General features: G+C 44.0%; 1 protein-coding gene across 9 annotated transcripts in view; it reads right to left on the bottom strand.

The window, feature by feature from the left end:
• PITPNM2 (phosphatidylinositol transfer protein membrane associated 2) overlaps positions 1–16,938 on the bottom strand; it is a 125,689-nt gene that overhangs the window by 106,977 nt on the left and 1,774 nt on the right. For 8 of the 9 annotated variants that reach the window (XM_059863316.1, XM_059863314.1, XM_059863320.1 and 5 more), the window contains exon 2: positions 3,831–3,930. The exons of the other annotated variant lie outside the window; for it this stretch is intronic. The gene's annotated coding sequence lies outside the window, so the exon portion shown is untranslated. The remainder of the gene's footprint in view (positions 1–3,830; positions 3,931–16,938) is intronic. 9 annotated transcript variants of the gene reach the window in all.

Consider the following 16,938-nt stretch of genomic DNA (forward strand, 5'->3'; position numbering starts at 1 on the left):
ATCAGAAGCCAGTAATGATGCCATGGAAATATCGCATGAAGCATCTCAGCCACACAGGCAGGTTCCCATGATGACATCTTTTCTCCTCAGAAATAAACAGAGCTTTGTACATGCAAATGTAACTACAAAACCAGTCCGATTCAATGGTGTTACTGCTTCACTTCTACATTAAACCAGACTGTAAAACACAGAAACTTTCTGGACTCCACTTAAGTTTGTATCAGTACTGCAATGATCTGTCTTCATGCCACCATCCTCCAAAATTATAACAAAGACTTTGTCAAAAAACAGAAGCCTAGCAGCAACAGAATCTTCCTCCGATATTTAAACAGCACAGAAAAACAAACACAAATGAAGGAGGTTTAGATCTATAGAAAGTTACTTGCAGCAGGAAACTGTCAGTTAGTTTGTGGTTACAACCACAGCAGCATCACAGCCCTTTCCTCTCAGTTAGACTTATGTCCAAACAGTTCCTTGTGTCTTGTGTTTCTATTGTAAAAGGAAGAAAACCACCAAAAGAAAAACTCACTCCTGTTTCCACGAGAAATTTCATAGTGCCAGATTATACAGAATCCTCTGTAGATCCCTTCTTTTTGAAAAGGGATCCTTCTGTACCTTTCCAAACATCTGTGTCCTGGCAGATCTAAATGGGTTTACCTGTAACTCCCCACCTTTACAAGATCCCAGTCTCCTTTCCTCACCTCTCAGCAGTTCCCCCTTCTCCCTGCCTGGCACAGTAAAAAGTCAACCTTTACACACTGAGATGGGGAAATGTCACAGTTGTGCTGCTCCATTATGCTGCCAAACAGGGCTCCTCTCCTTGCCAGTACAAAGGCAGCCCTCACCCAGCTCCCTGGAGTGCAATCCCCTTGATCTAACTCTTTACAGTGAGTTTTTCATTTCAGTTGATGAAGGATCCAACATGAAGACAGATTTCTCTGCATTTAGTCCGTTTCCACAAACTCACCCCTTGCAAGGGGTTCAATTCTCCTGTCACGGATCCCACACTAAGTCCCCTGGTAAGTACAAGGTGCAGAAAAAGTAAGGTTCAGGCCCAGATTGTGTCCACATAGGATATAAGGCTCTGGAAGGAGAAAAGCTGGTCACATCACACAGCCAGGGGTGGAAAATCACAGCCCAGCATGACACAGGCACAGGGACAGGTGCTGCAGGCAAGGCAGGGAGTGCTGGAAGGACAGCAGAAGGAGGCAACTGCAAACCAAAGCTGTGCTTCCTTTTGACAGGACACAACACATTCCTTCAGTGGCATTACAAATTGCTTAGAGGGGACATCACTTCCCCTGGACACAAGTCCCCTGTCCCCAGCCTGCTTCACATCTTCTCAGGCACCCTTGGATTCAACCTCATCTACCTTCCCCTCTTATCATCCTCCTGCCCCATGTCAGCCTCTGCCTCTTCTTCCAGACAGAAAACACTCCTCCCATCCAGGCTTCTGCAGCTGCAGGAGCAGTGGAAGCAAAAAAAGGCAGCACAGTGCCCAGGACAGCTGGAAGTGAGGATGCTGAGGGACAGAGCAGCAGGTCCCTCCCCATCTTATATCAACATCCTCCATCTCCACATCACACTGCATTCCCCCTGGCTGCCTGCCAGGTCCCACAGCTCCCAACATCACTGGCACACACAGCTCACGTCTGCACACACCTCCCTCGGGCTCTGCTCACAGCAGGGATTGAGGACACTTTCCTAGATTTTGAAATAGTTCTATGCAAAATACTCCCAAGGATGACTTGCAGAGGAGCATTCTCCCAACATTTTCATTCTGTCCAGCAGTTTGGATTGAAAGGCTTCGGGTTTGGAGAAACAAAGGGCTGCACAGCAATGCTGGCAGAACAGAGGGGGAAATTACCCAGTGCCTACAGCATTTTGCTGGACATGGTGGTTCAGCTTTTTGTCTCCATGAGCACTGCATTCCCTGACAAGGTTTAAAACCCATTTCTCTCCCTACATTCCCTACCTGCCAGCTCACAGACGTTACTCCTCTCTGGTGACGCAAGAGCAGGGATTCATTTTCCTGTGAACACCATTCTGGAGGCAATTTCCCCTCACCTACCCAGAGAATTAATGACCACTTGGGCATCTCATCAGCCCTGTAAAATCCTTCAGGAAAGCAAAATGAATGGAGCCTCAGCCTTGGGGCAAAGCAAACCCTAAGCTCTGCCAAGGATTGCATTTTTTCTCTGCTGTTACAGTTAATTCAGAGAAAAACGCTCCCTCTGCCACAGCCTGTGGGGGAGTGTGTGACCTAAAACAGGAGGCAAAGCTCTTGGGATACAGATGTTCCCCCTCAGCACAGCAGCACAAACTCACATGGCAATTAATGCCTCTCTGTTCAAGCTGCTGCTGGCAGCTTTTGATCCCAGAGAAACCTGGCCACAGCTCCTTTGGAACTGCAGTGGGCAGGCAGGAGCTGCTGGGCTCTCTCCTGAGGAAATCAGGTATTCCACAGAGGGACAAGACAGCACTGGAGCAGCCTACCCAGCCTGGGACTGGGCTCTGCTAATCCCAAAGAGAGACTTCAGGAAGGAAATCAACCTGGAGAATGGCAATGAATTCATTGGGAACCAATTTCCTGACAGGAGACAGGAGACAATTAAGGTATTCAAATCACCCCTAGTTTTCCACAATTTCTGATAAAGATATTGCATGTTCATACAGAGCTGGTGTCACTGCAGTCTCAGTGTAACTGCTGTGACCCTGAAATATAAACCCAGAGAGACTGAAAACATATTTCTCTCTGGTAAGAGAACAGTCTCGGATCCAAACTCATTTATTCCTTCTCTTCTTCTTAGCAATTTGTTGCTCTTGAAGCAAAACCTGACTATTGTTAAGTTTTAGTATCACCCCAAAGAAACATTTGGTGGAGTCAAAAAGACCATTTCTGATAAAGGAAAAAAACACTTAAGTGCTGAGCAATGTACTGGAGGAAAATAAGATGATGCAGAACTGTGCAGTCAGGCTAAAGGCTGACACCCTGTCTACCAAAAACTCCAGTCACTAATTTTGTAGTGAGAGCTCACACTGTGAGATACATTTCTAGAATTCACACAGGAGGTTTGGATGGAGCTGGACACACACAGTGAACCCCCAAGCAACACTGCAAAGGTTACAGCATAAGGGTGTAGCAGGTACACACATTCATAAAAAACTTCATCTCTTCCCTTTTCCTTGTTAGAAGCCACCATGGGTAACTGCTTCCCCTTCCACACTGTTTATTGGGAAGTTCTGCATCTCAGTCCTACTGGCAATGCAAAACAAATTCAAAGTCCAGAAGAAAAAGAAAGTAGAAACTACAATTTGATGGTAGTAAATGAGGCTGTACTACTTTTTATTTCAGTACAAATAAAATCAACAAGGTTAAGATATTTTTTTTAGAAGAAAACACACCCAAGATTTAAATTAAAAATTATATTAATTGCACATCCTGTGCAGCCATTTTCCCTTTTAATTTATTTATTTGAAATATTTTAAGCAGGAAAGGATGCTGACTAAACAGAAAAAGGCAAGGAGTGTGAGCTTTCTTTCAAAAGAAGTTTATTACCAATGCACACATCTATGCAATTTAAGCCAACCATGTCCTGCGACTGCCAAGCCCTTCTCAAAGAGCTCCTGCAGCCATTCTCCAGCCTCCCTTTCACCACGTTTTCCCCAAGCATTTATTCAAGTGGAACCCAAGCTAAGGTTAATCTCCTCTCACCAACAGAAAGTTAGTATCCTTCAGATAAATTACCATTCTCCCTAGTAACATCTGAATGTTTTTTTCTAACCCAGAAGAAAAAGAACAGCCATCCAGCTGAAATGTCAGAACCTACCTTCTGCAAAAAATCTTTCTAGATGTTTCTGAATGCAGGAGGGAGCAAAAACAGCATTGCTGAAAAAGGATGTCACTGTTGGTCCACATGTGTCAACATCCTAGAAAAAGACAGAACACAGTTGCTGAACTGCCATGCCCATGGGAAATCAAGAGCAAGAATAAAGCTGCATTATTTTTCCAGTTACACCATGCTAATGGCTCCTATGCAAACAACATAAAGCTACAACATTTTCTAATTGCACATCAGAGTTTCTCTGCAGACATCCCTCCGGTATGTCAGAAATTCAATACGTGATGGTAGGCGGCAATGAGCACCTCAGGGATTTAAAGTGTGTTCCAAACCATGAGTCATCGTCATCTCTAACTCATGGAAATTAAGAAGGAAAAAAAGGAGAGAAGAAAAAACACACACGTTGCACTGACCACTCTCACGTGCTCCCTCTGTACAACACTTCTCCAAGCATGTCCCTCCTTCTGAGCTTGGAGCTCTGGGACTTCCCAGGAGGAGACACCACAGAGAAACCCAGCACATCACAGATTCTTCCAGAGAGCCCCCAGAGCCTGGGCAGGTTCCCACATTTGAGGATGGAAGCAGAGCTGGAGCTGCCCTTGTAATCCCCACAAATCCTTCCACAGCTGGAGGAGCAAGGAGGCAGCAGCTGCCACAGGGAACAAAGGCAGGGCTGGTGAACCAGCAGCACCCAGGAGGGCAAACCCAGGTGGGGGAAGCCCAGGCACCCCATTTACACTCCTATTCCAGGCACCTGCTCTCCCCCAAGGCCGATTTTTGTCAGGAGGGCTGAGGACAGAAGGAACCTGTGATGCTGCCTGCAGAGCAAGTGACTGCTTTGCCTGACATTCCAAGCAGCCCCGCTGCCTTTCTAAGAGATTCCTTTGGCCAGTCTCATCTTTACCTCCAACCACTGCAATCTGGTTTGAATGCTGCTTTTAAAGCAGCTGGGTTGCACTTTAGGGCACACACATGTGTACATGTACTGATGATCTCCCCAGGTATATCCAGGTTTCTTTAGGTCTTCTTTAATGTCTTGTTTCTCTGTCCTCCAAGCAGCAGCCAGAGCACAGCCAGGGCTCTCCCAGCACTGGTCCAACAGGGTGATAGAGTGGGGAATGTTGTGGTTCCCCATGCTCACATTAAATCTGCCTCTATATCACTGAACTCCCATTATCCCTTTCCCCTTCAGGTCACAAAGGGCACAGTTGTCCTTCCCTGTTCTCTCTCCCAGCAGCAGGGGCTGTGTTTTGCACTGGAACATGCAAATCTGGGTCCACAACCACACAAATTAAAGCACATCTTGACTAGGACTTGGATCCAAGCCTCAACACCAGCACCTGCTACCAAAGTGTTACACAAAAAATAAATAAAACGTCAATACACTCTGTTCCCTCCCCTACAGAACTGAAATGTTTGGAAAAAACATCAATACCTTTAGCTGCAAACACTGCTTCAGTTAACATAAATTTATGTCTTGCCAACAGCTTAAAAAAACCCCAGTAACTGATCTTCACTCTTGTAACTTCTTGCACAGCAATTTAAAAAATATAATAGTGCTTGCCCAGGTCAGATTCATCCTGGAGGAAGAGCAAATGTGAGTAACGCTTCAGGACCATTAATCTCAGAAATCTCACCAGGAGCAAGCAGCCAGACAGCTTAAAAATATATTTAGTCCACAAATGCTTATTAACGTCATTTGCTGATTCACAGCTGAGCCAGGCACACAGAGCCCAAATGGCACTTCTGCTTTCCCAGGCTGGGTGGTAATAATAATAATAATAATAATAATAATAATAATAATAATAATAATAATAATAATAATGTTGAAAGTTGTTTAACTTATCAAGTTGTTTAACTTATCTCAAAAGCTTCCGTGATGCACTTTTTAGATTGGATCTGTCAGAACTGGGAACCACAGGTCCAGTCTGTGGCCCTGTGGTTTAGGATCTGATCAGAACTTATCTGAAACTGAATCTTAAGTTTTCTTTTCTTTCATTGACTATTGATCTTGCTGCCAACATTAATACAGTCAAGATAAATAAATAAAGAAGATAAATAAAATTAATTCTTCAGGCTTACAACAAAATAAAAACTGAAAATCACCACTACTTTTAAAATTACATCTTCTTTATAACTGAAGAAAAAATATTAGATGATTTGATACCTGTGCCAGTATTTTGTGTGTGCACTTTGGGGCAGAATTAACCCACTAAATTCTTAATGAATGCTTTAAGTAAAAATACTTTTCATAAAAGGAAATGTAAAGTGTTTCTTCCCCTACTGTTATATACAATATGACCATGCAAAGCTCAAAGGACTTTCTCTCTAAAGCAACTATTCAAATCTGTATGATGGAAATATATTTAAATACAACATTTTAATCTTGCTTTGCCTTTCAATTTTAAATGCCTTTTTGTGAAAGCAAGGATTTCATTAGTCCTTTTAGCCATTCTACCATTATGATTTGCAAGTAAACAAGAATCCTCACACTACCTTTCTCTTCTAAAAGGATTCAGTATAGCTGTGTAGTTTTTAACTCAATACACATCCAGTCTGACTGAGCCTTACCAATGTTTACAGGTTATACAATAATCCATTCCTCAAGCACACTGGGATTTGTCCATATCCATTCTTTCCCCATTTTCCACAAGCAAGACAAGTTTCTCTAGGTGCTGGATATGCCAGACACCATCCTCCCAAAAGAAGCATCCACTACAACCCACACTTTGGTAAATAAATTGTAAAAAACTGAGTCAGAGCAGGGCCCTGCTCTCTCTGTCTGGCTTTGCTGAGCAGGGAACAGCTCTCAGAATTAGCAGGGCCTGGACACAGGGCTTCAAAGGGTTTCAGCATTTGGATGAGGCCAATCTCAAAGCCCCCCAGGGTGGGTACCTGCAAACCTGGAAGGGCAGCCACAAAGCCTCCTTTAGGTAACAAAAATCAATTTTCCTACCTCCATTTTTCTTTTTTGTTCTGGGGTTGGGGTTTTTCCCTGTATTGTACATTAGGGAAGGATGACAAAAGTTCTTTTCAGTCACACTAAGTCTGTAGCAATTGGTCCAAACAGAAAAACTGATTTCTCTGCACACTTGTTAATGGTACTGCAATCAAAAGTGATTAAAAGCAAAAACATTTCTGTGCAAGAGAAACTGAAAGTATTGCCTATGGGAAAACAGAAACACTGGCATTTTCTCTGCAGCAAACACCAAAAGTAATAGATAATTAATGTAGCCTAGGACATTATGACATCTATAAAACTTGTTTTCTGGAATAATCATAAACAATTCACCTTGACTGTATTCCCAAGTCATCACTTTTTAAAGTCACTGCAGTTTGCAGAGGCCTTGCTGATGCTATTCTTAATTTACTTATTTTTAGGTGTGAGAACAGATTACCAAGGCAAAATTTAAACTTAAAAATTGTCAGGTTTTCCTCCTCTTCTATAATCATTAACCCTGTCTGCATTTCAGAAACATGCTGTGCAAAATGGAAATCAATTACACATTTAAAACTGCTTCTGCTTTAAAATTAAACTTCTGAAGTGTGGGAGGATTCACGTTGTTAAACAAGGGGCACATTTGTCCAAACCACCAGGAAAAAGCAACGCAACAAAAACACAGAAATGTGAGTTAATGCAAGAGCTCCCAAAAGGCTGCAACAACATTTTTATTATGGGTGATTTGCAAAAAGGAACATTACAAACTCTCTTCCTTCCTCGAAAGGCTTTCAGGGAAGCATCTGGGCACTGGAGCAGCACAGAACCAAATCAAAGACCACCTCTGGTTCTGGAGCAGCACGACAGCTCAGCAGCACCCGAGGCACAGGAAAACAGACCACAGCTATTAATAGACAGATTCACATGTAAATATCTCTTGCAAAGAGGCAGAGGTGCCACATAGCTCGTTTTTAGCACCAGTGTTGAAAACACCACGTTGCACTAACAGAACTGGCATTCACCCTTCCATGGAGGATGATTAATTAACTATAAGATGCTTTCTGCTGGCTTCTGAAGGCTTCTCTGCTGAACTGATGTGCTGCACTTCACTTTCCAGTCCTTCCAGGAGGCACCATTGCTGCCACCACTAAATCACTTTACACTGGTGGGACAGGCAGAGCATCCTCCTCACCATTACCTGGACAAACGCACCTGGTGACAACCCCAAACCACAACTCACCTGCCTCGAGGACCAGACCCTGCCCAACAGAGGCAATAAGAAAGCTTCTGCAAAGTCAGAGGCACTGACAGCACCATCTTGCAGGGAGAAATGAACCAGCACAACTGTTCCTCATGATCACCACAGCTGCTCTAGCTCAGCCTCCTGCTCTTGCCCAATCTGCATGAATAAATTCTAAGCCCTAGTGAGTGTCAGCTGTGGTCAAACACCACATGCCCATGGTTTGGGAGCATCAGTTTCAGACCACAGAGAGTCTCCAGAGCCCTTTATCCTCAAAAAAGGTGGCTTTGTTCTCCTACCAGCCACCCTAAAGCACTAAGGGGATACAAGTGAGCAACTAAAAATCAACAAACCACAGGGAAATAAATTCAAAATCCTAAGAACTCTAATCAGAGGAACAGGCTCCAGGACGTGCCAGGAAATTAATCAACATGCAAGAGAAATGCAGCAGTTAAGTGGAAAATACAAGCAGCTTGGAAAGGCACTGAGACCATTTTTCCCTCTCTGATGTTTGTAGCATCTGGACCCTCCAAGTGCCCCGGGGTTACATTCCCAAAGGAGCACAAGGTCCTGGCTGCACTGCAAGCAGCCAGACCCAAGGGAAAGGGAGGGAAAACAAACAGCAAAAAGCTTCCAGAAGCTGCCTGGGCTCTGGACCCTGCTGTAGCTATAATGAGCTTTTCATTTGCCAAGAGCCCTCTCCCTCCTTCCTTAGAAGTCATTAAGCCTTTCCTAAAAGTCTTTATTCCCTTATATGAAATGGGAAATGTTACAACCCATTGCTCTGATCAACTGCAAGAAAAAAATATTTCCAAAAACTCAAAGCCTACATTCTATATGCACCCTTATAAGATTTTTAGGAACCTCACACCAGTCTATGTAAAACAAGAAGAGTCACATTTAATATCACACAAAGATGGCAACCTGTTCCCCACACACATCACCTTCCCAAACCTCCCTCCTGCCTCCAGGCTGGGATCCCAGGAACCACCAGCAGCAGCCCCTGCTGGGATTGTTTTGGGGTGGGCAGATCTTAAAAAGCAGCTTTCAAAAGAGTCCATTTAGTGTCAAGCTTCAGACTTGCCTCTGAGTAAAACCAACGGGATTTTTTTTTTTTTTTTTTAAGGAGAAGGAAGGAAAAAAAAAAAAAAAAGAAAAAGCCTCTGGGTGGGTTCAGCACCTGTGTATGCCAAAGGCACTTCATGTTTTATTCATGAGAATACTATCACCCCGTGAAGGTTTCTAAGTGACTCAGCCAGACAGGGTCTCTACAACCAGCTTTCAGGAGAATCTTTTATGAAAAAAAAATTACTTTAATTCAGCTGTTTGATTAACATTATTTTCCAGTCATTTCTAGCCAGGTATATTTCAAGCAGAGAACTCTGTGTCAGCTTCCACCTTGCTCCTTCCCATATAACTGTAGCAATTAGCACAGAAAAATTAGTCAATTATGCAGTATTTCACCTTAAATAAAGCAGCTCAAGAAATAAAACACCATTTAATTGGTAGCTGACAGCCAGAAAGAACACAGTGGCTCAGCAACGTGCTTAAAGAGCATCTGAAATCCATTCCTAGCCCTTGATGGAAGCCTGTCCTTGTCAATGAAATCCACAATCCATAATAATGCTCAGTATTGTGCTTTCATCCTCTGTTTTATCAGAGCTCATCTGCTGATCAATGAGGAGTCCCACAGAATAACACTCTGAATTTCAATGTCAACACAGCAGTACTGTGGTAATGATCGAAAATATTTACATATTGCCTCATTGATCGTGGGGTGTTCTCTTCCAACCATCTGGCTACTGGGCACTCATCTTTTTTATTCTTTTATTTTATTTTTTAGGCCTTTACAACTATTTCAAGCAGGTTATCTTGACAGTTAACTTCCAGCATTCCACCTGAATCAGGTTTTCTGTTATTTTTAACCCAGAACATCAGCAACACCATTCATCAATTTCATCCCATCTCAGCGAACGGGAAAATAATTTTCTGAACAAGGACAAACCCCCAAAAACCCCAGCAAACACCTGCTCCATGATGTGCCAATTCAGCTACAAGGTCTCGTTTTTAATGTGACTCAAGGGTGTCACCATCTCAACAACAGATGAGTCAAATGGAAATCTGTCCCTGACTCTGCTCCTGCTGCCAGCCTCGAAGAAAGAAAGGCTGCCAGGGTTGTTTTTTCCACCTCCAGATGGAATTTCCCTTGATACCTGCAGTACAGAGCCCTGGGCACACAGCACAGGCCTGGGGTGATGCTCCCTTAGGAACTGCTCAGGTTTTCTGAGCCTGGTGGTTCAGAGCAGGGGCTGTCACGGGCTGCAGGAATAAAAACCAGCACCAGCCAATCTCCCTTCCCCTCTCCCAACTGAGCCTGCGCACCCTGAGACCCCCCAGCCCATCCCACTGTCTCCCCTGGTGATGGATTTGCTGCACCCTCCACCCCCCTGCAGGTCCAGAGACCCACCTGGAGTCAGAAACTGCGGGGAGAAATTGGGATTTAGCCTCAAGAAAACCAAACAAAAGCAAAAAGCATCTCCCTGCAAGGTACTCTGAGCACCAAGGTGCTGCACTCCCCAGCCCAGCACAGCCAGTTTCCACTCAACTCTCATCTTGCTGAGCCCAGGTTTCAATGTAAAAATGAATTTTTAAAAAGCTTGGAAAAGCTTATCCATGTGCATTTTCCTAGGAAGCTTATGAGCAAGTTAAAATAAAATATGCAGGAAAGACTAACATCTACAAGATCTACAAGGCTGCTGCAAGAGACCTCAGCAGGGAACTTGCTGAGAATATTAAAAAGGTGGTTCTCAAACAGTTGTCAAACTGATTTCAAGGAGGTTTTTAGTGGCTCCAAATCTGTTTATAATCAGAAGCTGACACTCATGGCTGCTGCTACCATAAACTTGATTTAGGAAAAATGGGAGGTCTGAAAGCCAAATTATACTCAGTCTTAAACCAGGAATTAAAATCCTCACTCTGCCTGGTTTAGCTGATGATTTTGGTAACAACGTTTAAGACAAAGCATCACATCTTTTTTTCTTTTTTTCCTCCAGTTCTAGTTTGATAAAAAGGAATACAACACAAGTTCTATCAGCAAAATGACATTCAGACAACAAAAGACAGAGTAGGGAGGGGGAAAGTGCTCTGACATATCTGCCTTTGATAATACAGATGCTCCATTAGACAGTGAAATAAATCTCCCCTTTATGTCAAACTCCTTTTGCTGCTGGGGCACCTGTACAAAGGAACAGGCAGGAGCACAGAAAGCTCCTTCCTCTCCATCCTCTCTGCCCAGATGTTTGGCAGACATGATGCAGAAGATCTGATCTAAAGATACCCAAGGCAAGTCAAACCATCTCTCCCTGCTCTAAACAAAAGGATAAATGAAAACTGGGAAGCCAGGGCAAGCTTCACACAGAAGCTGAACAAAAAAGTTTAATCCTCCAAGTAGGCTTGTCCAAATATGCTCTTTCTTCTCACAGTGGCAGTGTGCTAGACGAGGGTGCCCTTCTGAAAAACTTATTTATAGGTATTAAATATAAGCAAAAGAGAGCATTAAAATTGTTCTAGTCTCAATAGAAACAGTTGTGCCCAGGTTAAACACATTTTTGAGGATATCTGATGGAAGATGTTTACTGTTTGTTGGACTTAACAGAAGGAACAATGTTTTACAAGCCAGAGACAGGTTAGACAAACAAAGAGTCCCGTGAGTCTGGATAAATGATCCTTAAAAACAAGAGAGGGAGAACAAACAGGCTCCATCAGTTCACTTGGGTGGATGAGAAGCCTAAAAGCCCCATGTCAAGCCTGCTCAAGAAATTAACAGGGAAACAAGGAAAGCAAAACAAAACCAGAGACAGAAATCTCAGGAATTTTAGTGTCTCTTCTGCTGAAATTTGGAAACATTTCCTATGTCTGCTCCTGGTTTACCCTTCTTTAAGACAGAAGTGATCCTCCACCTTTGCTTGTGAAGAGCACAGAGGATGTTACTGAGGAGATGGGATGGCAAAGAAAAACCAAGCAAGAGGCCCTCCTCCCCCTCCTGCTCTTTTCCACCAAATATCTCGAGTTATTTCCATCTTCCTGCCCCAAACTCCCCCTCCAGTTTCACAGCTTGCAGTTTACTCTGCATTCTCGTGGAGACAACACATGTCTAACTTCAGCATGTTTAGGCTGGAACACCCTCTGAACGTGAGGCCAGGTCACAGAGCCCACAGAGGGAAGGATTTCCAGATGCAGAGACAGGATAGAAAATAAGAGCCAGAAACATGAGGCTCCATCCATCTCTCCACCACCCTGGAGAAATCAACCTGCTCTGTGGAGGAGACAACTTAAACAGCTTGGCAACGCCTACAGCTGGTGCTCAACCCCAGATCCAGTGAAAAGATGTAAATATTTAGATTTCAATTTCACCTCATATGATAAATATAAAATCTCTATTTCCTTCTTTTTTTTTTTTTTTTTTTTAAAAAAGGCAACATTAAAATAGGTAAGCCACCCACATAGAGAATGTGATTCTACCATGTTTGTACCTTTAGAAGATTATTTCAGTTCTGGTATTGATCTTGAAACAAATTACAAGTGAAATTATTCCCATTGAATTATCCTCTGATGTATACAAAACATAATTACACCATGTTTATAAACAAATGCATATGTGAAATTGTTTTGCTGTTCCTTCCAAACAGGTGGTAGTTGATGACAGCCCATTATTTTTTTTACCTCTTCAGAAATGCCCACAGCCCTCCAGGTTTTGCTATGGATAACTCTGACTGCAACCCAAATCATCTGAAGAGAGACAGAAAATGATCCAAACCCAACTCCTTATGAAAACCTGTTCAAAACACAGCTGAAGCTAAACTGCTGTTTACCACGGCTGTACCAGAAAAACCTGAAATCCTCCCATAACCTTCTAAAGCACATAATGGAATTAAGGCCCCTCGACACATCCAGAGTTAAGTCATGTAAATACCAAACTTCTTTGGAGCCAGAGATAAGGCAGCCTCGCCCTGCAGTGCCCAGATACCTCAGCGTGCTGATGTGATTACACACTCCCACCCTCCAAATTGGTTCTCGTGCCATTAAAATGCCTTCCCAGGTCACTGCTCTGAGGGTTAAGCCTGAATTAGTATCCTGAAGCTCCCTGATCGTTATGTAAGTGCCAGCAATCCAAATCAGAGTTAGCTTCCCTGTCCATTACAGGAATCCCTGTCCAATGGTGAATTACAAATCTTTCAGCAGTCCATTCACTATTTTCCTCCCCAAGTCCTCACCAGCTGTGCCTTCCCAGCTCACAGCAAACCACCTCTGTTCCACTACTGGATTTTCTGGATCTCAGTTCCCTCCCTCCACCATGATGAGACCACAGAAACTGGTGGAAAGCCCCTGAGTAGAAATCCCAGTATCTGGTCTCCTACTGGAGACTGAGCTGTTTAAAGAAAGCCATGAGGGGCAAATCACTTTTCCTCATCACATCGAGGGACTCCCTCCAATTCACCTAATCCCACCAGTTTTCCTGCCAGGGAGAGTTTTAAGGTTTGTGCCCACACCTCAGCACTCACCAACCTCAGCTGTCCAAACACAAAGCCAGGACTGTAAAAGCTGTGCAGAGTCCTCACTACCCAAGGTACTCAGTACCCAGGCTTGGGTTATTTTTGCAGGAAAACAACTTGAGGTCCACAGAGGTGCAGACTTCTGGATGTTGTAGGTCTTCAAATCTGTCTGAGCAACATTTTCTGGAGGCTGTTTAAAGCCAGAAAAAAAAAAAATCTAATTTGGAGTTCCCAGCCACTGCTTGGATCAGGAGAAGCCAAAATCAGCCTGTGCTGCTGCTGGGAGACCGAGACTCTGCTGTGGGTGCCCCTGCTCCTATCAGCACTCCTTCCTCAGCCAGGTGTGTGCTTTGTCCCTGCCCTCGGTGGCACCCTGGGCACACTCAGGGCGCTGGCATGTCTGTCCCTGCCCAGTGCCAGGTCCGAGGCTGCCGGGACAATGACCCCGGGACAATGGCCCCAGGATAATGGCCCTGGGACTGCCAGGCCCCACCCTGCACTGACCCAGCCACCAAACCCAAGGGTCCTGCTCATCCTCCTCACCACCCCTGGCACAGGAAGCCCAGGGACAGGAAGGCACAGTTTTCTCTCCCCTTCCCCTCCTGGATGGCCTCTCCCTGCAAAGCCAGCACCTCCTCAGGTGTGGCCAAGCTGCCCAGGGCAGGTTTTAGCCCTGTGCCAACTGGATTTCTTCCCTGCACCCAGCTTTGCCCAAAAACTCCACTTGCCTGAGCAACCTCTTATTTCTTCTCCCCTCTGAAGCCTGACCCTGTGTCACACGCTCAGGAAGAGCTGCAGGAAGGGGAAGCAGCTCTGTCTCCAGCTCCTGCCATCCCATCCCTCAGGAGGTCCCCTGCACCTCCCCCTCCCTCCTTCACAATGAAAGGTACCTTTTTCCAACTGGTTTCGAAGTTCTCCAGTGGGATTTACTGAAGCATTTTGCTGTGAGCATTTAAGAAATATTAGTGCAATTAAAAGGAAAAACTGAAACCACCATCCAGTCAAACCAGCAAACCCTCTTTCCTCTGGAAAATGCACAAGCCTGACTTTGGGAGCTCTGTCTGTTGACTTGGCATGGTGCTGATTAGAACTCCCTGTAGTGACAGGATCTGGGCCAGCCCCAGGCTGGATTGTTTTCTTCTTACATTAAGAACATCCAAATATCATCCATTACTTTGTTCATTTAAATTTTCCTAGGACTCTTGGCATGGACACCACAATTAGAGAAGCCACATTCCCTTTCAGTTCGTGGGTGAGCTCAGACAGACTCTGCCCCAGTACAATCTTGTGGCACTTGGATTTCCTCCAACACCCAGGAAATAAAGTTATAAATAAAAAGTGTTTTATTTATTCTCTCCTCCCTCCCCCATTAATTATTCCATCTCCATTCACACTGAAAAACTACAGAACATTTTTGTTTATAAGACACTTTTGGGCTCAAAATTAAATTTAGGCATATTTTACCAATTTGGGGAGATAAACAGAAATATTAATTGCATCACACCCTGCGTCAGCCAGTTTTAAAATTAAATGAGAAGGCATCTTCACCATTTAGAGAAGTTGGCTGTTAAGAAAACCATGAGTTGCTTTTTCCTTCTAAGAAAATAAAAATAAAGCAAAGCAACACATCGATGCTTGCTTCTAGCCTCTCCTCTTATTTGAGCCTTTAATAAGAGGAAGCCTAAAAGAAAAACACCTTAAAAGAAGAAATGTTTCTCGAGGGATCCTGCTTGTCCTGGAACAGGACATTATGGTGAATATGCATGAAAGGCATGAGTCAAACTGTACTCAGGAGCGAGCATCAGCTTTCACTTGCCATTTTCCAAAGCCTTCCACTCAGGCTGCCAAGACAGCAACTGAATGACAAGGGTTTTATTTGAGTGCAGAGGGCAGATAAATGCTCCTTAGGACTAATTGGAGGAACCTTCTTTAAATTAGCTCGCTTGAAGGATGTGCTGCTTCTCTCTTTGGCCAGCTCACAGAGCAGTAACAATTTGTGAATAAAAAGAGAGTAATTCTTTAAATTCAAAACCTTTTAGCCCCATTGTCAATTTTAAGTTTTGAGAATTTCTATTAGGGGTAAAAAAAAAACCAGGACAAGGTCTTTCCAAACTGGTTGCTGTCAAGTAAAATGAGAAGTTAGATAAAACTCCCACATGCCAGATGGTAAATCACAATAAATGCTCAGGCTGTTAGATGCACAACAAGCGACAAAGCATTGACACACACCATCAGCAGCAAACCCAAAATAGAAAAGATATTTTAATAAGAAGTTGTCATTTGGGGAAAAGATCCTCGTGAAGCTCATCAGAATCAAAAGTCATACTCTGAGGGCTTCTTATTTTCTTCATCACCTCACATAAGCCTGAGAACAGCCAACAATATCAGGTGTCTTACTCTAGGCTCAGGGCTATAGTCAGCAAGAGCATTGCAGTTCACTATTTAGGCACCACTTCTGACCCTTTCTGCCAAGTTCTTAAAAATATATTGTTAAAGGATACCAGGGAATTGTTTACTCAAACCATTATTGTTTCCCGAACACAGACACAAGAAAAAGTTTTATTAAGAAGATAAACAGCTGCTACTGCACACGGCTTAGATGGCAACAAAAGCATCTAAGGGCCATAAAGGGAATAGTAGGGGAATTAAAAAGCATTTTTATGCATGAAGATGGCTAACATCTGTACGTTCATTAAAGTGGTATCAACTATGCTTTTAATTAAAAGTTAGTGACAGAAACTTAAATATGATTAATGAAGCCCAGCAGCCTAGCAGAAGTCTGCTCCATCAAAAGCAGCACAAGCCGCGTTCCCAGCCCCGGCTGCTCCTTCCTTCCCCTCTCAGAGATGCTGCCACAACCAGAACACACTGCAAGGACCACAAAGCAGAAATCCTGAGACAAGCAACAAGCCAGGACAAGTCTGCAACAGTGCTCTCGTGCCTGGCCATCCTTTATTCTGTATATCCCGAGGAGCCGTTTCAATTACCGAGCAGCCCGCGGCCACAACAAGGAGCTGGTTACCTGTCACAATAACCAGGCACTCAGAGATCCATCGGAGGCACGAGGTCTGCCACAGGAAAAGAGGGAAAGGGCTGCCCTACTATCAGCAGACTCCTATTCAACAGTGGGTGGGGGGAAAACCCCTCGCCCAGAAGCCAGTGCTGAACTCTGAAAGGCAGGCAGTCGTCTTGTGTTACCCGGAGCACAACGCAGTCACGACAAAAATAAACCAGGCGATAAAAATACAGCACGAGCAAAAAGATGTGGGCACGGAACAGGAATCGGTGCCATCGGGGGATAGAGTCCTACAGCCACTGATATTCTCACACGCACTCAAACATCCCTCAAACATCCGCCTATTCAAG

This window comes from Haemorhous mexicanus, chromosome 19 (assembly GCF_027477595.1).
Source record: "Haemorhous mexicanus isolate bHaeMex1 chromosome 19, bHaeMex1.pri, whole genome shotgun sequence".
Taxonomy (NCBI): domain Eukaryota; kingdom Metazoa; phylum Chordata; class Aves; order Passeriformes; family Fringillidae; genus Haemorhous; species Haemorhous mexicanus.